Below are 26,424 nucleotides of genomic sequence, written 5' to 3'. Positions count from 1 at the left end.
TGCCCACTGTAGCCAGATGTGGCCTCATTTGTTTGATCCTCCCAACAATCCTGGTGGAATAAGCATCGTCTGCGTCTTACCAAGGAGGAAAATAAGGCTTGGAGATGTTGCCCAAATCAGAGCTGGTAAGTGAGGGAACCACTATTCAACTCAGGCCTGCTGGATCCAGAGCCTGAGCGCTCTCCTCTGTCCACAAGGACAGCAAACAGGCTAATGTTCTGCTGAAGTTTATCAACTATTTATGGAGAGGAAAGGAAGGGAAATGAATATTTACTGAGCACATAACTTATGCACAGCTCTTTCCGGGAGTTGGGGGTTACAAAGGTGAATATGGTGCAGTGCCTGCCCTCAAGGCACTTATAGTCTGGTGGAAATGTACACCAGGGAGGAAGGAGGCCTGGGTAGGAGAAGTGAACCTTCTAGGAAGAACAGTTGCTCACGTTGGTATGTGCAGGTCCTTCTCTAAGTGGTTTTCAGTATTTATTTGGGTCAGGATCCATTTGGCTATTGTTATTGTCTTCATTTTACCGATGAGGAAACTAAGACATAGAAATTAAGTAACTTGCCCAAGATTACCAAGTTAATAAGCAGCATTGAGATTCAAATGTAGGCTGTCTGACTCCAGGGCTACGTTTTCTTTGAACCACTGTAGGAGAATATGTTAATTGGTCCCTTTATTACCCTACTTGATAAAATTCTTTTATCCACCTCAGTTGTCTTGGGGGAAAGTTCCTAGACAAAAACCAAGCCTACCTACCAACTTCTCTAAGTGTTTAGATGGTGTTTGTTTGTTTGTTTTTAGCGTGCTCAGTTTTTTTTTTTTCAGCAACAACAATGAAAAACCTAGAATACCAACCCATTACTCCACGGTAGGAAATATAGATGTGGACCAGAACACTTGATGTGGTGTGTCCAAACCATTGTCTCTAAGTCAGCATATTTACACGGGCACCTACCTCACTTATAGCCAGGAGTTTGCTTGGGAAGCTCAGAGCCAGTGAAAGGGGCCTTACTGGGTGGTGTGAGAAGGGTTTCTCAGCCACCATAGTCTGAGGCTTCCTTTTCCACTGATGGCTTTGCCAGTAGGAGCAGAATACTAAAAATCAGTTCACCAATCCTCGATTTTATATCTGCAAGTTCTGCTCTCCAAAGACAGTCTCAGCCTTCTCATAGTCACCTCAATTGAAAATGCCCCTGATTTCTCTACCAGAGTAATTTAATCTGGTTGACAAAGCAGTGAGTAATGGGAAGATGTGGGACAAAAAAAAGTGATGGCGGGCTTCCCTGGTGGCGCAGTGGTTGAGAGTCCGCCTGCCGATGCAGCGGACGCGGGTTCGTGCCCCGGTCCAGGAAGATCCCACATGCCGCGGAGCAGCTAGGCCCGTGAGCCATGGCCGCTGAGCCTGCGCGTCCGGAGCCTGTGCTCCGCAATGGGAGAGGCCACAACAGTGAGAGGCCCACGTACCGCAAAAAAAAAAAAAAAAAAAAAAAAAAAAAAAGTGATGGCCTTTAGAAAGCCAGAAAAGCATCAGGAATTGTAATTTTAAACACATTCTAGTGTCACTCATTCAAATGACATTAAAGGAAGAACAAGAGGGTGAAAGATTTTACTACCATTGCTCAAGGGAGAAGTGACCAGGTCAGGAAGAGTGTCACTAGTCCATAAGTAGTATAGGGTCAAAAGAATATAAAAGCATTAAATATATGATGGCTATTTGGATGATATATGTTTCTGAATAAAGAGTCAGGCTAGGGTCTTGTATGTGGACCAGAGTCGTTACTAAAAATATTAACCTGGCTTCAGTCATTTTCAGAAGATGCAATGATGAAATTGCCCATATCCCCCTGAGATTGGAAAATTCTTTTTATGATGGGTCCCGCAAGAAATTACAGCTTTTCTCTAAAGCCAGAGACTCTCAGGCTTTGCCAGCTACAGTGGGGTGACAAGGTGAGTGATTTAAGGTGGGGGAAGAACGCCTCTGCTCCACTAAATCGCATTGCCTCTTGCCCTCTGTAGTTCCGTGTCAGCTCACAGCACAGTCTCAACCTGCCGTAATTCACTCACGTTCTCTGACCCTTCCTGATTTTCTGTGCACACGTGGTGCTGTTTTTCTTCTATGCCTTCAGAAACCCAGCCTATGCATATGGTTATGGAAACTGGAAATGCATCTGTTCAGTAAAGAACTTCATGGCTTTTGTGCCCTGACAGTGAACACTGTTTGGTGACAAGTTAAAGCCAAAGGGGAAAGCACTAAAAAAACAAAACCAAACCTGGGCTGAGTTGTGGTGGGTGAGGCGCAGGTGAGTGATTTCTCCTTGTGCTTGTTGGTGACTCATTGTCAGTAACTTTCGTCTAGGTTCTTCATTTTCACTATGCCCACCATTTTCATACTGTATTACTATTTTTAAAAATCATTTAAAATAGATTCAAAGCAGACTGTGTCTTGAAATCAGTAATCCAGGCAGCTACAGTTACCTTCAAAGAAGTCATCATTTTTGCTAGTTCTTGGCAAATCACAGGGTTTTCTTTTTTCCATTTTGAAGTTATTCTGTTCCCAGTTACCTGACTTTATGCATTCTGGTTTGTTGATATGATTACAAATGATTTAAATGAGCAGATATTTTCCTAGATGCAGAACCAATTAAGTTTAGTCGACGATTTTAAAAGGTTGGAAACTTCCTTTTATCTTCAACTTTTAAGATGCTTCTGTAAGCTGAAAAAAAAAATCCCCCCAAATAATAAGGAAAACAATGTATAAACATTTCCCGAACTGTTCTCTCCACAAAGAATTCCATTTATAAATGGAATACTCCTTTCTTTGTCTTTGCCTTTGAGCTTGGGGGATAGCTGTTTGTATTTGTACATTTTCTGAATTTCTACAGTTTACACTTGTTTATGGTACATTGGGGAGTTCAGAGTAACCATTTGCAAATGTTTGAAGATATTCAAAAGAAAATATCCCCCCCTCCTTGATTTTCCAGGGAAATGACATCTTCTCTTTAAGTAAAATAATCAATGGAAAAAATGTGTACCATGAGTAACCCTTTCACCCTCACTTTTTCCATTCCCGAGGAGCGGCAAGACCAAGAACTTGCCACCTTTGTGACTCCCAAATTCCTTATGTGTTTTTAAAACCAGAAAGAAAATCCAACAGTCTTGTCCCCGGCCCCCATCCCGAGATGCTCCCCTAGCCTCAACAGCAAGAGTTCCTTCCCCTTTTTGTTTTCTCTGGGAGAGCTAAAGAAGGGGGGCTGTAGTTTTGACTTTTTGGAGTTTAGAGTTTAATTATTAGTCTGGCCACGGAGCCACAATCCCAGAAAGGACTATTTCAAGAAGGGGGCAGGGGACTCGCCTCATTAGGAAAGCCGCAAGGGTGGAGGTGGCAGGTAACTTTTTGCCAGTTTGGTTTCTCCAGCTGAGAAGTTTGAGAGGATTGGCTGCCTGCAAAGTCAAGTCCAGGCAGTTGAAATGTGATTGTGGGTGCCGACTACGAAAGCAAGGAAAAGAGGAAAAACTGTGACTGAGAGGAGGAAATCAGTACAAGTAGGGTGTGCTCAGATCTCTGCCAGACTTGAGATTTTTAATGTTCTAATACTTGGTTATTGGAAACGTTCATTGGTGACGTAATCCCTGATGTTCAAGTTCTGCCCGTCTGTCAGGATGCAGATGGCTGCCCAGCTCTAGGTATAGGTTATTCAGAGGAACAGCAGTGAGGAACGGCCAGGTCTGCGTCATGCGCACGTGTGAGTGGTGAGGACCTGAGAGAGTGCTTGCTGTGATCATTTGAGACTCATAGAGGAGAATTTTCTGGATGAACAGTGTCAAGGTTGGCCTTAGACACATCTCGTTCAGTGTTGCCAGGTCTCTTTTAACCTTTAGGAGAAGGGGGTTGAAGGAGGGTTTTAATGTGCAGGCACCTGGCTTTAGATATTATTTCAATCAGATTATGATGGGATAGGAAATGACATATGTGACCGGGTATTTAGTTCTTTCAGATGTAGCCATAGCCTTCCATCTTCAGCAGGGCTGGGGCTAGGGTGAGGGAAGAGAAGTGCTTAGTGCGCGAGCTTTAGCGACGATCCTCAGGGTCAGGCAGTGCAGCGCGAGTCCTGGCCCTGATCTACAGACCTCCCGATCTGTGTGTCAGCTCCCCGGAGCTGGTCTCCACAGACTTGTCCATGCATAGCCTTCAGCTATTCCCTCTGGAATTTTGTGGAAAGCTTTATGTGCTTGTGCACGGAGGTGTTTTCTTGGGAGGAGCAGTCCATAGATTTTGGCTACAGGAAAAGTATGCCTTACATCTCTGAAAGATTATTTTATATTATCACCAAGCAATACCTGAGCAGAAATTTTTCTTGTTACTCTGAGGAAGCTGAATTAATTGTAAGTTTCCCTTAAAACTTGGAATTTATTTTTAACAATTTTTGCTGTGGACCCTTGCCTCAATAAGATTGCCTTAGTGACAAAATGCAAAGGGTGATAGACTTTTCTTCAAGTTACTATAACTTGTGAGTGCCTATGGGAAAGAAGAAAGGGGAAGCAAGGAAAGAAACAAGCTAGACACTTCCCCAGCACTTGGACTTCCAAAGTTTGTGCTGTACAGGCAGATGCTGTCCTTCAGTGGAAAACCTTCTACCCTGCTGTTGAGGCCAAGGGAGGAGAATGGCTTGAGTCGGAGAAGTGGACAGATCAGTAAACACCAGGGCATTGGCATGGCCATGTCTTGGAGCTCTACCAAGCCCCCTAGCTCCCTAGCATGCTTCTTCACCTGGAGAGGGTGTGCTTGGAAAGGTGAAAGCATTCAACCAGCTACTAACAAGCCATTGCCCAGGAGGGCACTAGAAATAAGTTCCCTGTCTGGTTTCCAATGAATCACTCCCTTGCTGGCTCGAGCGACTTCCTGGGCATCCTGGTTCAATCATTTACACCTACCTTCATGCAGACAAGCATCACAGAGGGGCAGAGGTGTTTGAGGACCAAAATCCACTGCAGCCTGGAGCACTTACCTCATGTAGTAGAACACCATCCACCACCAACACTCTGCCTTTTCCAGACTCTCTTGTTGAAGAGATTGTGTCAAAGAGACAGAGGGTGGCCATCCTGTTTTCCTTCACCCTATCCCACCCAGAATTATTTTGTGTCCTTCAGTTGCTGGTTTAAATATACATGGCTGCATGTTAAGGCAATGCATTCTGCATGTGTAAACTTTTTTTTTTTTACAAATGCCTCAAAAACATAAAAGGAATTCATTTCAGAGAAACAAATAAATTAGTTTAAAAGATAAACAATTTAGCACTGCCATCATCTAACAGGGTCCCATTCTCAAGGAAAAGGAGTAAATGCCATCTCAGATGCCAGCTTGCAATACTAACCACAGAGAGCTCTTCTCTAGATTTACGGATTTCCACAGCATTCTGCTTGAGAAAAAAGTAGGGTGGGGTCAGGATTGAGAATGTGCAGCCATCAGCAAGGAGGGGAAACGCACGCACACAAATTATTTCAAGGGGGTCATTTAAAAGATTCTAGTGAAAATGACCGGAGCAAAAGCAAAGGACAATGAGAACAAAACTTTTAAAGCATCTTTTGTGCTTTAGAAAGCTCCTGAGTGGGGCTTCCCTGGTGGCGCAGTGTTTGAGAGTCCGCCTGCCGATGCAGGGGACACGGGTTCGTGCCCCGGTCCGCGAAGATCCCACATGCCGCGGAGCGGCTACTGCCCGTGAGCCATGGCTGCTGAGCCTGCGCGTCCGGAGCCTGTGCTCCGCAACGGGAGAGGCCACAACAGTGAGAGGCGCGCCTACCGCAAAAAAAAAAAAAAGCTCCTGAGTGTACTAAACATTCTTAAATTGACAGCATTCAAGTAGCTCCTGATATCCCTTAACTCTGAGCTCCTAGGACTGAGCTGTGGCCATAAGCAACAACATGCTTGTGCAATTTTACCAAACACACAAGTCTGAATAGAGAGAAGGGAACACGAGAGCAGAACTGCCTTTCCACGTGGGCGTGGGGTCAGGACTGGGTCAATCAAAGCTGTCCGGCACTCCCCGGCCTCATTCCATCCAGACAGTTGGCTGCAACGCTGGCTGTCTCATCAGTTCCCCCTTTGAACCTCTGCTTTGTTGTCTTTCTTCGATAGCAAGCTGTGTTTTGTTTTGGGTAAAAAGGGAAATAAGAATGCGACAGAAGAACAGAAGGGAGAAACATACATTATGGACCCGTTGGATATGAAACATTGACCTAATGTCCAAAAAATGCAATTAAAAAGCATATCTCTCCCTCATTTGCATGGCTTATTTCCCCAGACATGTTTTTGGTATTGAAAATGAATGGTATTCCCATATAACATGTGTCTCAATTTGTAATGATATCCTCCTTGCAGCTGGCTTCGTTCTCCAACTGTTTCTAAGATGTTACTGTCTTAAATTTGAGCCAACCTACAATAACAAATTATCTAGAAGCAAAGTGGCTAAGTTGCATTTGGTGAGAGAAGGGGAAACCCTATATTTCATCCTTCAACTCTTGTTTTGGAAATTCAGACCGTAGCATGATCTTTTTCTAAGGAAATCTATACACGCACACTTTAAAAATTGTGCCTATTGGGTGTTGTGAGAGCAAGAATGATCAGGTTTAAGTTTCTCTGCAAAGTTCTGCATCCCATCAACAAGCCCTTTTGATATTTTAAACCCATATTTAGAGTAATTTCAAGATATTTGGAGCACATGTGGTTAAATGTAAAACTTTGTCATTATGATTTGTTAGATGCTTATACTTTAAATATTTATAAGCCATTTTTAAGTACTTTATCCAAAAGCTTTCTCCCACTAGAATACTACAATTGAGTGGTATCTGAGCATCATCTGAGCATCTAGTAGATACAGGGTGAAGTCACTGCAGCATGCATGCACGTTCTTCCTGCTTTTCTGGTTTTAATTCAAATGTCGTTTTTAGTAGATTCAGCTTATTTTTTAAATGTATAAGAAGTCATAAACAGGATTGGTTGTCTGTGATTTTTTAAAGAATTACCAAGTCCCCCAAAGGTAAAATGTTCAACTTGAATCATGTTGATTCCTACCTCTTTTTCTTATCCTAAGAGTAATTAGTAAGACTTTCCACTAGAGTGTTGGATCTGTGTCCAGAGGAACGTAAAGTGTCGTATTGTTCCTCCAAAATGTCTTAGAGGCAGTTTATTGGTGGTTAGATTGAATTCTTCACTATTCACCCTCAGCCATCTTGGAAACAGAGACACAGGATCCCATCTTTATCATAAGTAGCCTGTTTGAGCACTTACCATGAAAAAGAGGAGAGCGAAAAAAACCTTTTTCCAAGTCAGAATCCATTTAAGCTTCAGAGGTTATAAATTTCAAACTGACCACAGGCCTCTGGGGCTCACACTCTTTATGGCTGGCAAAATACAACTTTCTGGCAAGAACGAGGAAAAGAAGGCTTAAAAGGGCTCATAAACTTGCTTGGACATCTAATAGCTCTTACCAAACAGCATTTTCATGAGTTAAGTGTAAATGAGTCAGAAACATATAGATTGAATTTCTTTTAAAATACACATGGGTTTAAAAATTAAGGCCAAAGTGCTTGGCAAAATAAGTTTTGGTTTTAGCCAAACCCCAAATGTTTGAAAAAAAATAGTTTTACAATTTGCCAAACCAAAAATATATCCAGGTCCCTCCATTCCTCTCATTTAATACGGTGACATCGTAAACATGGGACTGAAGGTCTATTTTCATATCCACCAAGGTCTGAGCAACTTGAATCCCAAATACTAGTTGAAAAACTATGAAAAATTTTTTGTGGAAAAACCTATGACCTTGCAAATGAAGCTGAGTGGTCACTCGTTCAGGGTTCTGATTTTGATAGCACCTCCCCCTGTCTGATCCTCCGATCAACTTGTTCTGTGTCTCAGCTCTGTGTGTGTGTGTGTGTGTGTGTGTGTGTGTGTGTGTGTGTGTGATGCACAGGGATAGTAACTTTTAAAAAAAACCTTATATTTAGAATGGTTAATTTATACTTAATTAATATATTACGACCCATGAAAGTTAATAAACTCTTAATCATATCCGAACAGAGGGAGGCAGTCCCCTTTCACTCATTTATGGTTCAAAGATAGTCTTCATTTATTTCCCTAGAGGGGAAAACACATCCATTTTCAACTAACTGTATTGAATACTGACTCCATGCAGGGACACTGTTATTAAGAGATGGAAGGAAGAAAGAAAGGAAGGAAGGAAGGAGGGAGGGAGGGAGGGAAAAGAAAAAAAAAGTGGGAGAGGCAGTGGCAGGAGTCTCATTAGACTTGTTTTGAGGAGCTAATAACCTGAGTGAGGCAAGAAGTAACCAAGGCCACTATTACAAGCATTATGCAGGACCTGCAAACAGATATGACACTGTAGACAGGGGGCTTTGGTGAGGGCTTTGGTGTGAATGGGGGCAGTTCACACATTGTTGTAACTGATTACCTAGCTTGTGGCTGGCAGGATGGGCACATGAGTATTTATTGAGTGAATGAACGAGAAGAGTATCAGGAGAGGTCTAGTTAATGGAGTTACCAGGTTAGGGTTCCATACAGCAGGTGAGTTTGGAGTTAGGTTCTAAAACTGGGGAGGGCCTTGAACTTGCAGTCGGGAGTGGAGGAATAAAAGAGGCAGTAGGATGGCAAGAGCCACAGGTGCGGAGAAGAGGAAGTCGCGTGAGGGATGACCTTGCCCTTCGCTCGGCTGGAGTGAAGGGCTTGGCTGCAGACGGAGAGGGGGTGGAGGCTGGAGGAGAGCAGGTGGGCAGTGGAGCGGGAGGTTGTAGCACTTGTACTCTGTACGTTAGGCAATGTCACCACGACCTCGAGCAGAGGAGTGACAGGAGGAAATCTGTGTTTGAGGAAAATTACTTCAGCAGCTGTTTGTGCACTGAAAAGGAAGCGAGAGAAAGACTAGCATTGCTGAGCTGATCACTGAATTCTGATGACAGGCTTGTTACCAGCAGTGGATTCTAAACACCGCGGGATGTTATCGCTGCAGTGTGAGCCGCCAGAGCTGCCACATCTATGTTTTACGCGTGTAAAGCCATTGTGGCAATGCAAGGGGAGGATGAGCTCTTTCCTTTGTGCCCAGAGCAGACCTAAGAGGTTTCATAGCACACAGTGGAAGGAAACCTCACAACATTCCAAAGTTCAGTCAAGGGGGATGCTGGCCGGGCCCCAGGTTGCCGTGGAAATAGGGACTCCACCCTTCTGACTGCCCAGCTGCTCTGAGCCTTAGGCCAGTGGGGCAGGGCATGGTGCAGGCCGTCGGTCGCCCAATGGATGCACAAGGCAGGCAGCGGCTCTCCTAGCAGAGGACTTCCCTGAGGATGGACGTGGAGCCTGGACGGTGGCCCTAGTGATGCCCAAAGCTCGGTCCCTGGAATGAAGAGCAGCCACAAGGCTTGCGTGGCTTTGCTCAACCTCAGACACCTTCAGAGATCTTCACAGAAGCTGAATCAGATCCTCCCAGGGCTGGCAGGCACGTTTAAAGGGGTGTGGCAACTTTTGGAAATGTCCTTTTATCTTTTATCTTTTTTAACTTCCCAGGTCATACATCTTCTGAAGCTTCCACATGTGGTGACAGTGGGCTCCTGGTAGTGAAGGAAGGCAGCGGTGTGGTTTAGTGGATACAGACTTCTGCTTTGGGGTTGGGCCAGCCTGGGTTCAAATCCCAGCAGAGCCAATTAGTAAGCGAAGGAGAAAGCGACTTTACCTCCCCAAGCCTCAGTCTCAAGGTCATAACACTGCTGGGAGGAGCAGATAAGAAAACATAGGTAGAGGTGCCCAGGAAATGGAGTTACTGTCCTATTAGGCTACAATGCCTGGGAGAGGAGTCCAGGGCTGGAGTGAGGTCTGCTTGGATCTGAAAACCAGCTGTGAGTTTGGACCAGTTTTATAACCACTTTATGCCTACCTTTTCTCATTTAATAATTGTAATGGCTAATGTTTATTGAGCACTCTCTATATGTAAGCAGTGTTCCAGATGTTACATGCCCACAACAACCCTCTGGGCTACCATTATTAAACCCATTTTATAGATGAAGAAACTGAGGCACAGAGTGGTTGAATATCCTACCCAGAGTCACTGGCCAGTAAATGGCAGTGCTGGGATCTGACTGGCAGCCTGGCTCCAGAATCTTCCTGCAAAACCACCGAGCATGTCTTATATACAAAAAAAAATGAAGATAATAACCCATACTTCATAGCGTTATCAGGCTCCAGTGTAAATAACAGAAGGAAAATGCCCACCTGGCATATATATACTAGGTGCTCATTATAAGAATTGTAATGGTAGCCCCTGCAGCCCAGAACGTCTTCCCTCAACGTGTAATGGGAGGTAACGAAACATTTCGATGCTGTCAACCTCGGAGGTTAGGGAAATGATTCCAGAAATTCTCCTAAGATGTCTGGTTCCACTTTTATAAGTAGGGACTGGGACAAACAGAGTAAACGCTCAAGGTCACAGAGTGGCGCAGCCAGGATTAGAACCTGAGTCCTCATCTGCCTTTCCCCTCAGTGGGACACGGGATACGACCAGAGCTGCTTGAGTTACACGCCCTGTGCCAAGGACCAGAGTCATACGTTTGCTACCCACAGCATCACTGCCTCACACCGGGCAGCTGATTTCAGAGAGGAAATAGGTTGTACCTGAACATCTGGGGTGGAAGGGTGGAAGGGTTGCAGAAAAGCAATTATTAAGCACACGCTCCATCTCCTTGGCTGTTAGAGGGGGGTAGCAGGGAATCAGCATGCTTGCTCTAATTTTTTACACAAAGTTTCCGTGAAAGGAAGCCCTTCTCTCTCTCTCTCTCTTTCTCCCTCTCTCTTTCTGCTAAAAGGCTGGTTGTAAAGTGTCAGACCTCTTTTCCAGACCTAGCCTAAAATCTTAAAGTCTGTTGATCCATAGACAATAGCTACTTGCCATGTAAAGCTGCTCTTTTCTCTAGGTTCTTTTTTTTCTTTTCTTTTCTTTCCTTTTTTTTTTTTTTTTAACTTAGACTGCCTGTGTTCAGATTATATAAATAAATAACAGACTCAATCTTAGTACAATAAACATCTACTTTTGTGTCCAAGGCAGAATTTTTGGAAGGCACAAGAACCGGCATCAGCTAGTTTGTGTATTGGATAGGACTTGAATGAAAATGCAATTATTATTTCTTAGCAAATAGTTTCTCGGAGTTTTGTCTCTAAGGCCCCTGCCAACTTTGACATTGTGACCCCTGCTTGCCAGGGTGAGGAAGGGGAGAGGTGAAACCTGGGCTAGGGGGTAGCACTCCGAGGCGAGCATGGACTTTGAGGTTGTAGGAGCTGGACTTCAATCCAGCTTGGCCCCTTTCTAGCTGGTGACCTTGAGCAAGTAAGTTTCTTAACCTTCTTGGGAAAGTTTCCTCATCTGTAAAATGGAGACAGTAATAAATACTTCGTAGCATTGTTGTGTCAATGAAATAAGTATATAAGATATATTTGTTTTTAAGTGAAATAAATATATAAAAGTGCCTAGCGCAGTATTTGACATTAAGTGCTCAGTAAATGTAACTTTCTTTGAAAACACTGCAGCTTTCCCAAACCATAATAGGAAGTGCTTGGTCTTGAAATCCAGGCGGCATAGGGCTTGAGGCTCTTATTCAAAATTTCTTGTAAAACATTAGCTATATCATGTAATTCTTCATTTGATTTTTCTCTTTCACGAATGCATGCAGCCACTTGCTCCAGTGCATTTGTAAAAATGTGTGCAGTTAGTCATGAATCCCTGCCTGCTTTTAGAAAAGGACCAGAGACAGGGTAATTTGTTTAGCTTAAACTCCCAGGTTTTAAAAAAAGATTTGAGGTGGCTGAAGAGATCTGTTGTCCAGGGTGAAGATAAAGGCTTTTGCAAGTGCACAAGAGGGGGTTCTGTGGCTCAGGGTTCTTTGTCCCCCCAAGATCTTGTAGAGGTCAGCAAGATAGCACTGGCCACTCATATGAATAAACAGGTCTCTCTGCCCATTTAACTCCTAGAACCAGCTAAGCAAAGAAAACCGAAATTTAAATTTGTAAAACAAAAAATTAAAGATGGAGTTATCTCAGCAGGGGGTCTTGTATGGGTGGGATTTTAATTGATTAAAGAGTAAAATAAGAGATATTGCTAAAGGGGAAAATTATAAAAAAGAAAAGCAAGGCCTCATGTTTGGTTTAATTTTATTTCTTTTAAATAATTTGAGCCTTACCTTATCAGAGCCAGGCCGTGGGCAGCTCAGTGGTGCTGGAGCTCACCCTTGGCCCTACTCCCCTCTCCTCACCATGGGTTATTTCCCATAGCAATCATGCTAGAGAAGCGATGTTTTTAAATTACTTTCATCAATTAGGAAGCTATAAGAAAAGAGATACCATCCACTTCGTAAATGAAAACGGTTTCCAACTTGGTAAAAGCCATTTCAGAACTCTTCGTGAAGCGATGGTCGATGGAGGAGAGAGGGAGCCATTTTTTGGCAAAACCTCAGCAAGCCGTAGCCCTTTCCGGGATGGGCTGGGTGCAGAGACCACTGTCTGGCATCACACCCAGCCTTATCAGCTGGTGCAGGCAGCTCTGTTCATTGACCACGGGGTTCTACCCTTGTGAGCGTCCCAGAATAGCTGTGGCTACCTGAGAGCAATCCAGTCCTCAGGGACTCATTATTGTCCCAGATAAACAGCGTGGCCGAAGCCAGCACGTAATAGCTGTATTTAACCGTGATAAGTGATGGGCCGATGTGCCCGAGTGGCATCACGGGCAGGGCTGGGGTAACTGGACAAAGGCAAGCCGGCCTGGCAGCGGGCATCTCTTGTACATTATAGGGTTGATGCCACGGGATTTTGGACTGTGGGGAATAAATATGATGGACCTGGAGAGCTTGCCTTCTAGACAGGTAAGACAGGACAGACCTACTGGATTTTGATTATGCTAATGACAGGTATTTGAGGAAGCAAAGAAGAATAAAAGTTCAGAAAACAGATTAGATTAATGGAGGCAGGCTGCTTGGTGGAGGTGAAATCTTGTGCCATGGAGGGACTATGATGGGATGCAGAATAAGACAGACAGTTTCTTTGGATACACGTTTACTTTTGGGAGTGGTTGCCTGGAAATTATAAAATTTCCTTTTAAATGCAACCTGCATACATCTTAGGCTGTAAAGGTCAAAGAAGAAAAGGTGAGGATGATGGTATGTTGACAGTATCAACACTGAAAGAAGTTATTAGTACTCAGGCCTATTTTTGTTCTCTATGACACTCTGACAACGCTTATGTGATAAAGGAGAAGAAGTAACTCAGTCACATTCTTAGCAATGCTTTCCTGATGGAAAGGGAAATTGCCGGTGGTCAGAGGCTTGTTCAGGGCACTTGGTGTGCAGCTGAGCCCATGAGGGAGAGACTTTATTCTTCTGGCCAGAAGGGGCAGCTGGGCCTGGAGTTCTGCAGACGCTGACCGTACATGCCTGCTGGAGACCACGCACTGTGGAGCTGGTCTTCATACATGGTGCAACGTGGTCCACGGGATGGGATGTGTGTGTGTGTGTGTGTGTGTGTGAGAGAGAGAGAGAGAGATGTTCCGCATGGCAGGGCCCTGGGTTGTCCTGCCTTCAGACAAACCCCAATTCAGAGGAAAACCCAAATGTGAGGCACAGGTAGAACCACTTCCCCAGAACCCCCTGCATTAAGGGACACTCCAGAAATCTCTGCCGGAGGTGAGAGTGTGTGTATGTGATTAATAGAAAGAAGGAGACTCTTTCTGAAACTTGGGACTTCAGGATAGAGAAATGAATAGTCTTTCTTATACATGGATAACTGTGTACCACCATACCTGATGATGGCTTTGGTCCAAAGATCCTACAATCCCAGAATATGAGAGATGGAAGATGTAATAGAAAATCTCACCCATGCCTTCATTTCACAGAGGAAGAATCCAGGCTTGGGGAGGTTAAGGAATAGGTCCAAGGTCACACGGCTACATAGGGTTCATGCTGTAACCAGCGTCTCTGTGTCACATATTGTAGAAATTTCCCCTTTACTCAGACCAAGAAATTTAGACAGAGAGGACCGACTGTTCTGTAAGACACCTCTGCTTAGCAGGGGCTGAGTCGGAACGGACTTGGGCTCTGGAACTTCCTGCCATGATCACTTTCTAAAACTCCAAGGTCACTTCCTCCCCACTTTTGAGTTTCACACCTTGCAAACAAATAACTGTCAGGAAAGTGATGCCCAAGCTTGGTTCTTCATTTTCATTGACTCCTGTGTCGCCAACATGGGGGCTGCCCTGAACCAGCCAGAGTCAGGAGGACAGAGGAGGGGGCCTTCAGTTTACTCCCTCCTCAAACGTTATCCGCCGAGAGGGACTTGCACTGCCACCATCTGGCCTGGGTGGGTGTCCCAGACACGGCAAGTGTGCGGTGAGAGGGACGGAAGCGGCACAGATCCTCCCTTTGCCATTCTCTTGAAATAAGCTTGGCGTGAGGAGGCTTTCCAGGCAGCAGGAGTGGGGCTGCAAACAATAGAGTGCGGTGCAGCTGCACCCGGTAGAACTTTGGGGGAAAACACATATTATTTGCCAGACAATAATAGATACCAGAGAATGCTAATGATTATTAGAGCGTTTGGGATGGCAAACGCTGTAGTTAAGGTTCCAGAATGGCTCTCATTATAATCCCGTTTTCCTAGTCCCTTATGAAAGCCTTGAGATTTTCTCTAAGTAGGCTGATGCTGTCCATGTTTGGCCTTTGTCCAAAGGCGATTTCAACGTAAGGAAACTTATTTGAGAAATAGTCCTCTTTGGGGGGTTCATGATTACATTAAAGAAACAATTTACACCCTTGAAAAAGCAGTCGCAGCGTTCTTGAGTGAGTAATTCAAAATGGTGGCGTTTCTCAGTCACTGGAAGAAACCATTAAACACCGTTTCTTTTCCTTTTCCTTTTTTAAAGAAGGATTCAGAGCTCCTCTCTGACTACAAGATTTGGTCACTCTTAGTCCCAAGCCCAGAGGTAGGGATGGTTTCCCTCCCTCCAAAGCAAGTTCCAGGCTGTGCTTCCTAAACAAAAGTAAATCCTGCCCAGAAGCAGCTACAGTATGTCTCAGGATCCATTTGGGTCCGTTTCCAAGGCCTCTTCCCAATCCTTTGTGACTTCTCATTTGTTGGTGGCTCGTGGTGTTTTTCTTTCTGTACCTCTTCCCACCATTATGTCTTAGAAAGAAAGAAGGAAAGAAAGGAAGAGAGGGAGGGAGGGAGGAAGGAAGGAAGGAAAAAAGAAAGAGAGAGAAAGAGGAAGGAAGGAGAGAAAGAGAGAAAGAAAGAAGAGGAAGAAAAGAAAGAAATTAAAGTGAGCTCTTTATTCTGAGAGAAATAGCCACATTTCCAAATCTGACCATGCCAAATGAAAAGGTTTCCATGACCTTGTAATTCCACTCCCATTGCATATTTGTGGTGTTTTGCATTTTCACTTTGGTTATTTAATATACATATTAAATGCACACAGATCTGGTGATTTAATGTGATTTGGGGAACTCAGGCATTTCCTGTCATGCACATTCAGATTTTCAAACCTTGTTTTTGGCTGATCATTATTATGGTTACCATTAACACCAGTATTTGGATAGCAGGGTTCAAAGCACAAGCTTGGACCTAGTCCTCCCAATGGGCATTTTGACCTCCTCACGCTTCTGCTAAATTCACGCTACAGACACTCTGAACACTCCAGTGCTCTTTGTGGCCTCCATTTCTTCGTCTATAAAATGCGGGAGACTGTGTATATTATCTCTGGGGTCCCTTCAAGTTCTACATTCTATCACCTGAAATTATTTGTTCACTGGTCTAGGAATAATCTCAACAGTTGTAAAGATGTTTACAAGTCCTCTCCCACCACCTCACGTTAGCCAAATTTTCCCATTCACATATCTGACATCCCCATTTATTGGCAGGAAAAAAAAAGTACCGTTTTGGGACATGGGGGACAAGAGCTGTTTGATTCTCATTCATTTGACAAATGTGTGTTGAGCTGAATACATTTGTCCCCGGGTGTAGGGGTTTGAGCAAAACAGACACAGCCCCAGACCTCAGGGACTTCACAGTTTAGTTGGATGCCTTCTGAATGGCTGCTTCCTGGGGGTGATGGAGTGTCCTTAGGAGGTTTCAAGCCAAGGGACTGGTAGCAAATGAAATAAGCCAGTAAGGATAAGAGAGGCAGAGCCCAACAGTCCTATTCAGACCTTCTGCCCTGGGATCCCAGTCCTATGCTTGGTCTGGATGTGAAGTGATGTGAGCGGCTCACCTTTGTCAGGCAAGACCCCAGAGAGGGGCTCTTCTTCCAGCTCAGTCGCCCCTGTAGGAAACCTCTGAAGAGTGGTCTCTGTGCCCCAGGAAACTTTCACATGCTAAAAAGTCCATCTCATGGCCTTCCTCCTTTGCAGCAGACACTAGGGCTGTTACACGGGGTACAGGCTTGAGGTCTGCAACACCAGGGTCCCCCGATGACCTTGCCTGGCTTTGGGATGCCCTTGGGCAACTCCAAAGACTTCCTGCCAGTTAAGCCTGCAGTAACGTGGAGAGTGAATGTTGCTGGGTTGCAAAGGATGCTGCTGCAGTCTTTGGGTGAGGGCGTGGTGCTCCATGCTCATTATGGTCTTCCAAAAAGCGACTCGAGTTTCATTTCCTCACACAAAGCTGGCAGGGCTGATCCTGCGCAGAACCGTGAATGAAAGTTGTGTGGAAATCAGGCTGCGCCGCCCCAGTTCTGGGGCCTTGTTGTAAGTCTGACCTGACAGCTGGAGAGTGTGCTGCTCTGACTCATGCCCGGGTTCTCCCCAGCCCGGAGGGTGGGGGGTAGTTTGGTCTAGTGGATTCTAACAAACCCCTTTTCCTCTTTTTCTAGGAACGCTCACTCACAGGGTACCTTGCATGGAGAGAGGGCGCAGAGCAAACCATGTCTCGCCATCCAGTGACACCAGCTGGTCAGCTCACCACCCCCTCTGGCTAAAACTCAAGCAAATAAAGCCGCTTCCTGTCATTAAGCATCTCAGAGGAAGCAGCCCTCCCTCGGTGGCCTCTAGCCCAGAGAAGCCAGCACGTCTTGGACCCACCAAGCGGGCCCAGCCTTCCTGCTGCCACCATCTCTGCTTCTCCCCAGAGGAACTTAGGGATTTTGCCCCTGGTTTAAAAGAAAAAACAAAAACAAAAAAAAAACGACAAAACACCAACAAGCCACAAGGACCAATGTAGGTATTCTCCCTGCCTCATCTTCAAGGCTCAGAGGGTGAGGCTGGAAGATGATACAGATTTGAAAACAAAAATCGTTTTTTAACCTTTTTAAAAACTGCTGTGGTTTTGCTGCTACACGAAGAATTGTGATTTGCATTGTACGGTTTTGGACCTATACTGTTCACGTTTTGACGGCGGAGAGGGATCATACTGGAGTCCCAATGCTTCAGATTCATCTCTGTCCTGCCTAGGATGCACTTTTAAATGAAGAGTTAAAATATTTTATTGGCTAATATACTTTTCTTGTTATTTTTACAAAGGCCACCTTTATCCTTTTTAATGCCATATTTTCAGTGTTACACTTTTATGGCTTTTAATTTTCGATCTGACAGATGTAAGAAGCAGCATGAATAGTTTATACTGTGGTTTTTCAGAGACTGAATGCCAAGAGAACTCGGTAAATGTTTATTCTTCTCAGCTTTCTCCTTAAATTCCCTTAAATAGCGCCCCATTTGGGAACAGAGCAAGAGTGTTGAACTGAAGACCAAAATGCCCTCAAGGTGTAAAATAATCCGAGGGGGAATATTTGCTGGGCGTCAGGAAAGACTTGGATGAAATTTCAACCCTGATGGCTTTCGGTGATCCAGGAAGTCAGTGAAGCAATCTCTCTATACGCAGAGCCCTTTCATGATAATTAGAATGGTATGGACAAACCAATGAAAACAGGAGGGAAAGTGAGAAAGCTCGCCCATGATTCTGTTTCACTGTTTGCTTTCTCCTGTCATGGTTAAGAGAAATGTGCAATTCGATCCTCAATCAGTGGGTGGAGGATAACAGGGTAGATTTTCTTGTGTGCACTTGTACAGTTGTAGCTGCGAGTCCAGAAGTCCTCTAGAGCATGTGTACTGGCACTGAGTTGGTGAGACAGTCGTGGAGTATCCCATTCTGATGAGTACAGAAAAAAAAAAAAAAAAGAAAAAAGAAGAAAAAAAAAAACAAAAAAAAGAAGAAAACTAAAAAAAAAAAAAAAAAATCAAATCACCTTGTGATTCAGTGTATCTGTTTACTAACTCCAATAAAGCAATTGTTCCCTCTGGAGGGGTCCAGGTGCCCCCGCCCACAGGCCGCTGAGCCAGCAGCAGCGGGGCGGCGGGGTGTGGTGGGCAGGCGAGGCCAAGACAGAGTCACGCTGGCCTTGAAGCACCACGGGGCCGTGGATGCGGTGTACATACTGTATTTCTATATCCTCCTTTGTACAGAGTCACTTAACAAGTCAAGCTACTGTTTTACAGGTGCTCCTTATTTATTAGAGCTGTGAGAGCTTGGGGACACACCTGGCGAGCGAGCTCGCTTTTTAAAAATGAAATTGGGGAGCAAGGGAAGGGGGCGGGAGGGAGGGGAAGCTCGCAAGTCTGGGGAGAGATTTATAAAAGTGAACAAAAGGAAAACTTCCAGCAGCCGATTAAACCAACCAACCGACCCTAACACCAAACTTGTCCACGCAGGATGCAGAAGCCCCACCTCTGGGTGCCCCTTTCCCTGCAGGGCCCCCAGCATTTTCCTCTCTCCCTGACCAGTGTCCGATTCATCAAACAAAAATAAATCTCTAAGAAAGAAAAATGCACTTACATGTGCTTATTTTGCTTTTCTCATTATTATGGCTATTGTTGTTATTTTCCTTGTTACAGAAGGTGTTCATTTCTTTCCCCCAGGGAAATTTTTTTTTAAATAAAGCTAGTAAGTTTTAAAAGATGTTGAAATATCAGGGTGATGCTGGCCCTTCCCAACCTGCATCTCTGCAAACAAGAGCCCACCTGGCCTGTTCAAGGGTCTGCTTCCCCACCGTGTCCATTGTTGACAGCACACAGTGCGTGTGAAGTGGGCTTTTGGGCCTGTAGACTGGGGTGTCCCTTCCCAAGTGCTCTCCAAGTCCTGATGTTTTTCAGTTCCAAGGGTTCTGGTCGAAGGCTCAGGAAGCACCATGCAGCAGAAGCAAACCTCCCCAGTGGACTCTGGTCCCGTTAGTACATCATTTCACTGTAGGTCGGGAGTGCTCCTGTGAACGAGAGGGGTCGATCTGGTTTTGCTTTGGTACCTGAATTAACATCAGAAAGTTTCTAAGATGGAAAGTACATTGGTACCTAGTTCTAATCAATGAAGATCTAGCCTAATCTTCTTGTTCTACATGTGAAAAAAACTGAAGCCTAGAAAGGTGAATTGACCTATCCAGAGTCCACACTGAGTTGGTTTAGCTTGTCAGAAAACAAATGTTCATTAAAATGTTAGGCACTGGGACTTCCCTGGTGGCACAGTGGTTAAGAATCTGCCTGCCAATTTAGAGGACACAGGTTCGAGCCCTGGTCTGGGACCATCCCACATGCAGCAGAGCAACTAAGCCCGTGTGCCACAACTACTGAGCCCGCGTGCCACAACTACTGAAGCCCGCGTGCCTAGAGCCCGTGCTCTGAAACAAGAGAAGCCACCGCAACGAGAAGCCTGCGCACCGCAATGAAGACCCAACGCAGCCAGAAAATACCTAAATAAATATATTTATATATATAAGAAAACTTAGGCACCATCAGCAATCTTCTCTATATAACCATTCTAGGAGTGGATTCTGGTGACCCGGTTTCTTTCTCTCGTGGAGCCTGAGTGATCTCGGAGGCTCCTGGTGTGGGGTTATGGTTATGACTCCATGGGAACTCCTCAGCCCCAGCCGAGGCCACGCAGGGGCGGGCACCCAGCTGGGGTTGTCTGGTGCAAAGTCTCTGATAGTGTTATTCAGCTGGACTTGGCCATAGACGCAATCGCCCAGGGTATTGATTTTGCTTTTGTCTGTAGTCCAAGATTGTCCAGCAAACATGTTGACCCTTCAGGAAACAAAAGGTCCCTTTGTTCCAACAAGAAAAGATTCCGTGGCATCTCATCAGACAGCACACCTTTTCCTCTTTCTCTTCCTTCTCTTAATCTCAGTGTTCCCTGAAATACAGAATCCTCTTGGGCTATCAAAACTGTATAGAGAGAAATAGAAATAATAATGTCAATAATTACGAGCACATGCTGAGTACGTGTACATTAGCCTCACTTACTCACGGAAGGTCCTGATATTTCCCCTTTATTGCATGTGAAGAACGGAAAGCCCAGTGAGTTTAGTAATAGCCGGAGATCACGCAGCCAGTGAGTTGCAGAATAGGATTCAAACCCAGGGGGGTTGGTGCCAGAGCCCAGGCTGCACGTCCAATCTGCAGAAAAACTGTTGACATTTTCATGAATTGTCATTTTGTGGCAGTAATTCAGTTCTGTAAGTTTCTGGCAGTGATTCAGCCAGAAAGTGGCCCTCATTTTAAACTAAGCCAGAGAGTTGAGTGTTCACGGTTACTGCCCTCCACGTCTTACTGGGTGTGTGGATGTGCTGAGGCCACTCTGCTTTCTGAGAAATTAGGCAATGAATTCCCTGTTGGTTATCAAAGCCCCACTGAACACAAGGCCCCATGTGTGATGCTGAGGGGAGACCGGAAACGAACACAGCTCACAGCCCCCGCCCTGGTGGCTTACATGTAACGGGAAGATGGGGCTGTGGAAAAGAAGGACCACTTCTTGGTCTCAGCAGGCTCTCTCTGTAGGTTTCCAGAGTTTATATGAATGCACATGTGGAGCCTGGATTCACAGCTTTGCAAAGCCACCCTCTTTTTGCAGGTGTTCCCTTGACACTGGAAGGGCAACTTGAGCTGCAAGCAGGCCTATAGGTGCCCGCCGGTTCTGCCCACAAGGCACAGCCAAATGTCAGGGCTGGGGCCCGGGGGCGAAGGCACTCGAGAGTCACACCTACGCCCTCCCCTCCTTGTCTCCCACAGCTCTTGGTTAAATGGACCGAGACCACTTCTCACAGGGTTTTTCCCACATCATCCGGGCCCCTCGAAGGCGGGCACCGTGGTCTTCCTAATTTCGCATCTTAGAAGAGCTGTTCTCCACTCTTGGAACAGGAAATGCTGGCTGAGTTGAGGTACTTTTCTCCTACCAGCCTGATGGGAGAAGAGGACAGGGAACCCCAGAAGCCTGAGCTGTCGTGTGGCAGACACAGGAAGGCTGTGTTCGGAGTTTCATTTTGTTTCTGGTGCTCAAGGGAGGAGGTACCAGCAGCAGCCCCCAGTTCAGCACGTCTTCAGACTGCTTTTGAAAACAAGGAGTGACACAAGGGGAGAAGACGCAGCACTGCCCTGGGGCTTCTGTGATGTGCGGTGACTCCAGGCCACAGAGGGTTACACCTTTTACCCTGAGGAGCCTTGGAGATTAGATCATTCCTTGACCCCCAGACACACATAGAGATGGAAAGTTAGTCTTCAGCACCCAGAAAGGACCTCTTATTCTATCTTCTCAACCGTGGATGGAATGAACAGTTGCCACCAGTGTATGGAGCTCTTCTCATGAGAGGAGGGGCCTCAGCTGGTTCACAATGAATTAGCTGCTTCCTCTGTGCACGGCCCCAGCTTTACACATATCTGCTTACTTAATTCTCACAGCAGCCCTGTGAAGGAGGTGCTGGTATTACCACATCCCCACTTCACGGTCAGAAAAAACTGAGGCATGATGATGAAGGGGGCTTCTGTCCACAAATAGAATCAGAACCCAGCAGTGGGCTCCAGTGGCCACCCTCCCTGTTGGTCATGCTAAGCATGACCTCACCAGGGCCCAGGACGCCTGGCGGTTCAGGGAGAGTTCGGGTCATTTACTTGGTGCCTAAACCATGAGTTGGAGACACGTTTGACCTTTATATTGTGTTTGGAGAGGAAAAAATAATCTACTTTCTTGACACCTGGTTTTGCACATCACCGGAAAAGGAACAGTCGATGATTCCGTAGGGAAAGTTTGAGGGAGATGGGAAGGGAGCCTGTGTCAACAGCTCAGAGGAGCGGAGAGAGAGGCAGGCTGGTCCTGTGTTAGATTCCTGGGGCAGGAAGAAAGGGGGCATGTGGGCCAGGGGCTGTTTTCCATTTCCCCTTATTCTGATTTGGGGAGCTGTAAGCTGGGCTTTCTCCTGTGGCACTTGTTTGGATGGGTGAAGGGGTGTAAAAGAAGAGCAGCAGGGGGGCTGCCAGGGCCACACAGGACTCCGTCCCTCTGCCCAGAGGGCAGGGGGCTACAGCCAAGCCTCACAGTCACTCTGGGGCTGGGCCACTGGATCCAGGGTCAACTAGCTGACCGAATGAATGGACAGAAATGTTGGAAGTCCCCACATGCCAGACACCACACCGGGCAGTCACACTGACAGTCTCAGGCAATTCTTATTAAACCACATGCTATACAGGCCGTGCGATCCTCATTTCTGGATGAGGAAGGTACAGTCCGGGAAGATTAAGCGATCTGCTCAGGTCACTCAGCTAATAAGTCAGAGAGCCAAGGTTTGGACCCTCAGTCCCCATATGCAATGCTCTTTGATGGTACCGCAGCAGCAGAAATACCAGTGTCAACTCAGGTCACAACTCAGTATGAATTTGAATCAGCCAATGGGACACGTGCCTGATGATGTCATTCCAGCCTGCTTCCAGATCTCTGAGAACAAATCACGTTCTCTTTCCTCACCCATTCCTCACCTGCAGGGCTGGGCCAAACCAGCAGACGTGAACCCCTCCAAGAGGGAATGCTAATCTTAACGACATTTATCCAATGCGTACTAAATGCCATTTTGGTTGCATTATTTTATTTATGCCTCACAACAACTCTGTGGGGTGATTACTATGATTATTCCCATTTTATAGATGAGGAAGCCGAGCACACAGGGGCTAAGTAAGGGCAGAGCGTGCTCCCGCATCTGGGCATTCGGATACCTAGCCCTTCCCTCACCAGCACGCTCACGTTTCCGCTTCCCTCTTGCGGGTGCATGGATGCCTGAACGCATGAATGGAAGAGCATTTAGTCGAGTACCTCGAGGGACGCCAGATCTGACACTTTCACATGTGTCATCTCATCTTCGAGTGTGACTGGAGCATGAGCCCTGGAAGTGATGTGTGGATGAGCACAGGAATGGTTCCCATCTCCTGAGTTATAGAAAAAGGCAGTTGCCCTTATCTTCCTCACCTAACCTCCCATCAATTCCTGTCCTGAATGAGAACTCTTCTTTGCAAACACTGCCGGCCTCATAACGTAACAAAGAAGAATGCTCCAGGGGATTCGCTCCAAAGCTCTTTAGGGTGCTTATTTCCACTGCCGAGCCTTCCTCTAACAGCCTGGGAGCAAGCACCAGGGCTAATTCATCTTTGCATTCCCTTCGGGCACCTGGCGCGCAGTGCGCTCAGTGTCGAAGGACTGAGTTGCTAGGCAGGATCACTTGAGTCCCTCGAATCTGCTCCACACCCTCTGTGTCTTCGAACCCCCCCTTCCCCATTTCCTGCTCTGGGTTCCCCTCCAGAGCCTCTGAGCAGCAGTGAGGGGCCACCACCTGCCCAGCTGTGTGGATAAGGCCGGCTCGGGGAGCCTCAGCTGGTCGGGGAGAATAAGGAAAACCCCTCGTCATTTCCCCTCTCCTGCTTCTCATGCAAACACCTCACATTCCATTTAAATGCTCCATCTAAGATAATTTCTGGTATTGGAAATATATATATATTTTTTTTTTTTTTTTTTTGCGGTACGCGGGCCTCTCACCACTGTGGCCTCTCCCGTTGCGGAGCACAGGCTCCGGACGCGCAGGCCCAGCGGCCATGGCTCACGGGCCCAGCCGCTCCGCGGCATGTGGGATCTTCCCGGACCGGGGCACGAACCCGCGTCCCCTGCATCGGCAGGCGGACTCTCAACCACTGCGCCAGCAGGGAAGCCCTGGTATTGGAAATATTTGAAAAAAAATGTGTTTAGGAAAGGCTGGTGGTGGAGGGAGTGAGCTCTGGAAGGCGTGCCTTCTGACCTTGATCAAGAAAGGGAAGGTCAAGGCAGAAGCATATTCAGCCACAAGCTTTAGACGATGCGGTATTCTCTTCCCCTTCTTTCTAGGTTTACTTAAACTAAAGGGAAAGATAACAACATAAAAACAATGAAAACAATTATAGAGAAAGAAGAGGTTCATAAAACGACAGCACCCAGGAGGGGCATTTTGGACTGCGTGCTCTCAGCACCCAGCCCCCAGCCCACACCGAGACCTGCCTTCCGGTCTCGTCCATTTGCCTCAGGTATCCCCTTCACATGCGGTAGCTGGATTAGGGCTCAGGACCAAAGGCCAGGAATGCAATAAGATACTTTTATACATATTGATCCTTTAAAAAAGAGTTTGTTTTCATGAAACTTTAATTCACTTTTTTTTTTTTTTTTTTTAGCTTTTTAGCCTAACTGCTGCACATTTTATCCCTGTTCTTTGTGAAATGCTAATCCAGCCCGAGGTTTTCATTTTCCGGGTGTAACTTTTCAGAAATTGTATATCTGCATAGCAACCCAGCAAGAGCTGCCTATGTCACGGTATCACATGTCAGAAAGATGAAAAGGACTCCAAATCTCAGCTCTCCACAAACTTGGCCCTCCAATCCTGGGGCAGAGAGCTTCTTGGCCTTAATATAAATGGCAGGAGAGCCATTTCAGGGCCAGAGAGGTGCAAACTTTTATCTTGTTGATGACAGAAAACGACACATGACCTCAGCTCAGCTCAGTGGGGACGAGCAAACCAGAAACAAAGGCCGTATTTTTCTCTGCTCTCGTCCCTGCTGTCAGCTTCCAAGTGCAACCTGAGCCTGGATTCCGAACCCAGTGTCCAGATTAGAGATTGTTGACTCAGATTTAGTGGTGAAACGTGAGCCCGACTCTGTTGATGGCAGGCCTTGAAGGAGCAAGTTTACTGAAGCCAAGAGAGATTGTATGTCAGACGAGAGCCTGGCTTCTCTTTATCACAAACTTCCTGATCTGCCTCTGTTTTAATAGTTTCCACCAGCACCACCAAAAGAGAGACAGCAAGAGAGAGAGGGAGAGAGAGAGAGAAACAAAGATGGAGAGAGACAGAGACAGAGGGAGGGAGAGACAGAGGAAGCCTTGCCCTCAGTTCCATCTCCTCAGTGTCATAAATCAGGAAATTAACAAGTGTGTAACTGGCCTTTGCCACAGTCCAGGACAATGACCTTTTTGTGTTTCTTACCGGTGGCCAGCACTTAACATAATCAACGGAGAGCTCCACTCAGAAAGGATGTAAAGTGGGGGCCTGATCTTGCCATTTAAAGGATATTTCCCAATACGCAGGCACATGGCTTTTATGAGGCTCAAACATGGCTTAGAAACTCGCCTCTTCGGTCTGAAGGCAGGTCATTAAGAGAAATCATTACATCGCTTTCCCTGTCTCTGTCTCTCCGTTTTTTACTTTGGCACCTTCCCGGCTTTTCCTTGGCTTCTGATTTCATCCCTCTTTTAGATTCTCTGTGCCGTCAGTAATTTATGTGCAAGATATTTTCCCAACCTCCAAATGTTTTTCCATTTGGCAAACCGTGTCCCGAAGCTTCCACACAATGTAACTGTAGAGTCCATTTACACTAGAAAACATAAGCTTGGTTAATGGAAAAGCCTAACAAGCCCATGTCGGTGACCCCGGGTGCAGGGCCGAGTCTCAGACGATCTTCCAGGCCACCCCTGGGGACGCAGTGGGGCTGAGTGTCAAGGAGGAGTGTCTTTCCCTGGTTCCACAGATGCTTGGCTTCCACCCTTCTTGTCTCCGAAAAGGAAAGAATTCCTTCCAAGCCCCTTTCTCGTATAGTTTTTGGAAGTTTTTGGAAGCTTCAGGGCACCATATGGAGAATCATTTCGTGATTCTCCTGATGGCTTTTACGTGAGCAGCTATAAATTGAACGGTTTCCTTCAGGTCTGATATCCCTATGGTACCTGCTAAGGACTGTCGGGAATGATCACTGAAGGTGTTAGTCCTGTGCTGTTCCTGATAGGAGAGAAAACTCAGGCCTCCTCCTGGCAGGGCACAAAGTTAAGGATACCCGGGAGGGGTTGGGGGGTGGGATGGGGAAGGCTGCACAAGACTTTCCAATTGGTCACAAGTGTGCTTTGCCCCCAGTGACCTTTTCATTCCAAAGTCATGGATTTAGGACGGAGGCGGAAGTTGAGTCCCCGTCCCTGCCCCAGTGCGGGGCTCCTGGGCTTCTCCCGGGGCTTTCAATAAGCCAGGCCCAGCTAGGCCCCTCCGTGATACACGCTTGAGGCTGATGGACAGGATTTACATCCAGTC

The 26,424-nt window shown here is 46.2% G+C and overlaps 1 protein-coding gene across 2 annotated transcripts in view; it reads left to right on the top strand.

Moving 5' to 3' along the window:
* SOBP (sine oculis binding protein homolog) overlaps positions 1-17,036 on the top strand; it is a 158,178-nt gene extending 141,142 nt beyond the window's left edge. For both annotated transcript variants that reach the window (XM_060030145.1, XM_060030144.1), the window contains one exon: positions 16,903-17,036. The gene's annotated coding sequence lies outside the window, so the exon portion shown is untranslated. The remainder of the gene's footprint in view (positions 1-16,902) is intronic.
* The last annotated feature ends 9,388 nt before the right edge of the window (positions 17,037-26,424 follow it).

This window comes from Delphinus delphis, chromosome 14, assembly GCF_949987515.2.
Source record: "Delphinus delphis chromosome 14, mDelDel1.2, whole genome shotgun sequence".
NCBI classification, from domain to species: Eukaryota; Metazoa; Chordata; class Mammalia; order Artiodactyla; family Delphinidae; genus Delphinus; species Delphinus delphis.
Note: the sequence above shows the minus strand (reverse complement) of the source record. Positions and strands in the feature narration are given on the sequence as shown.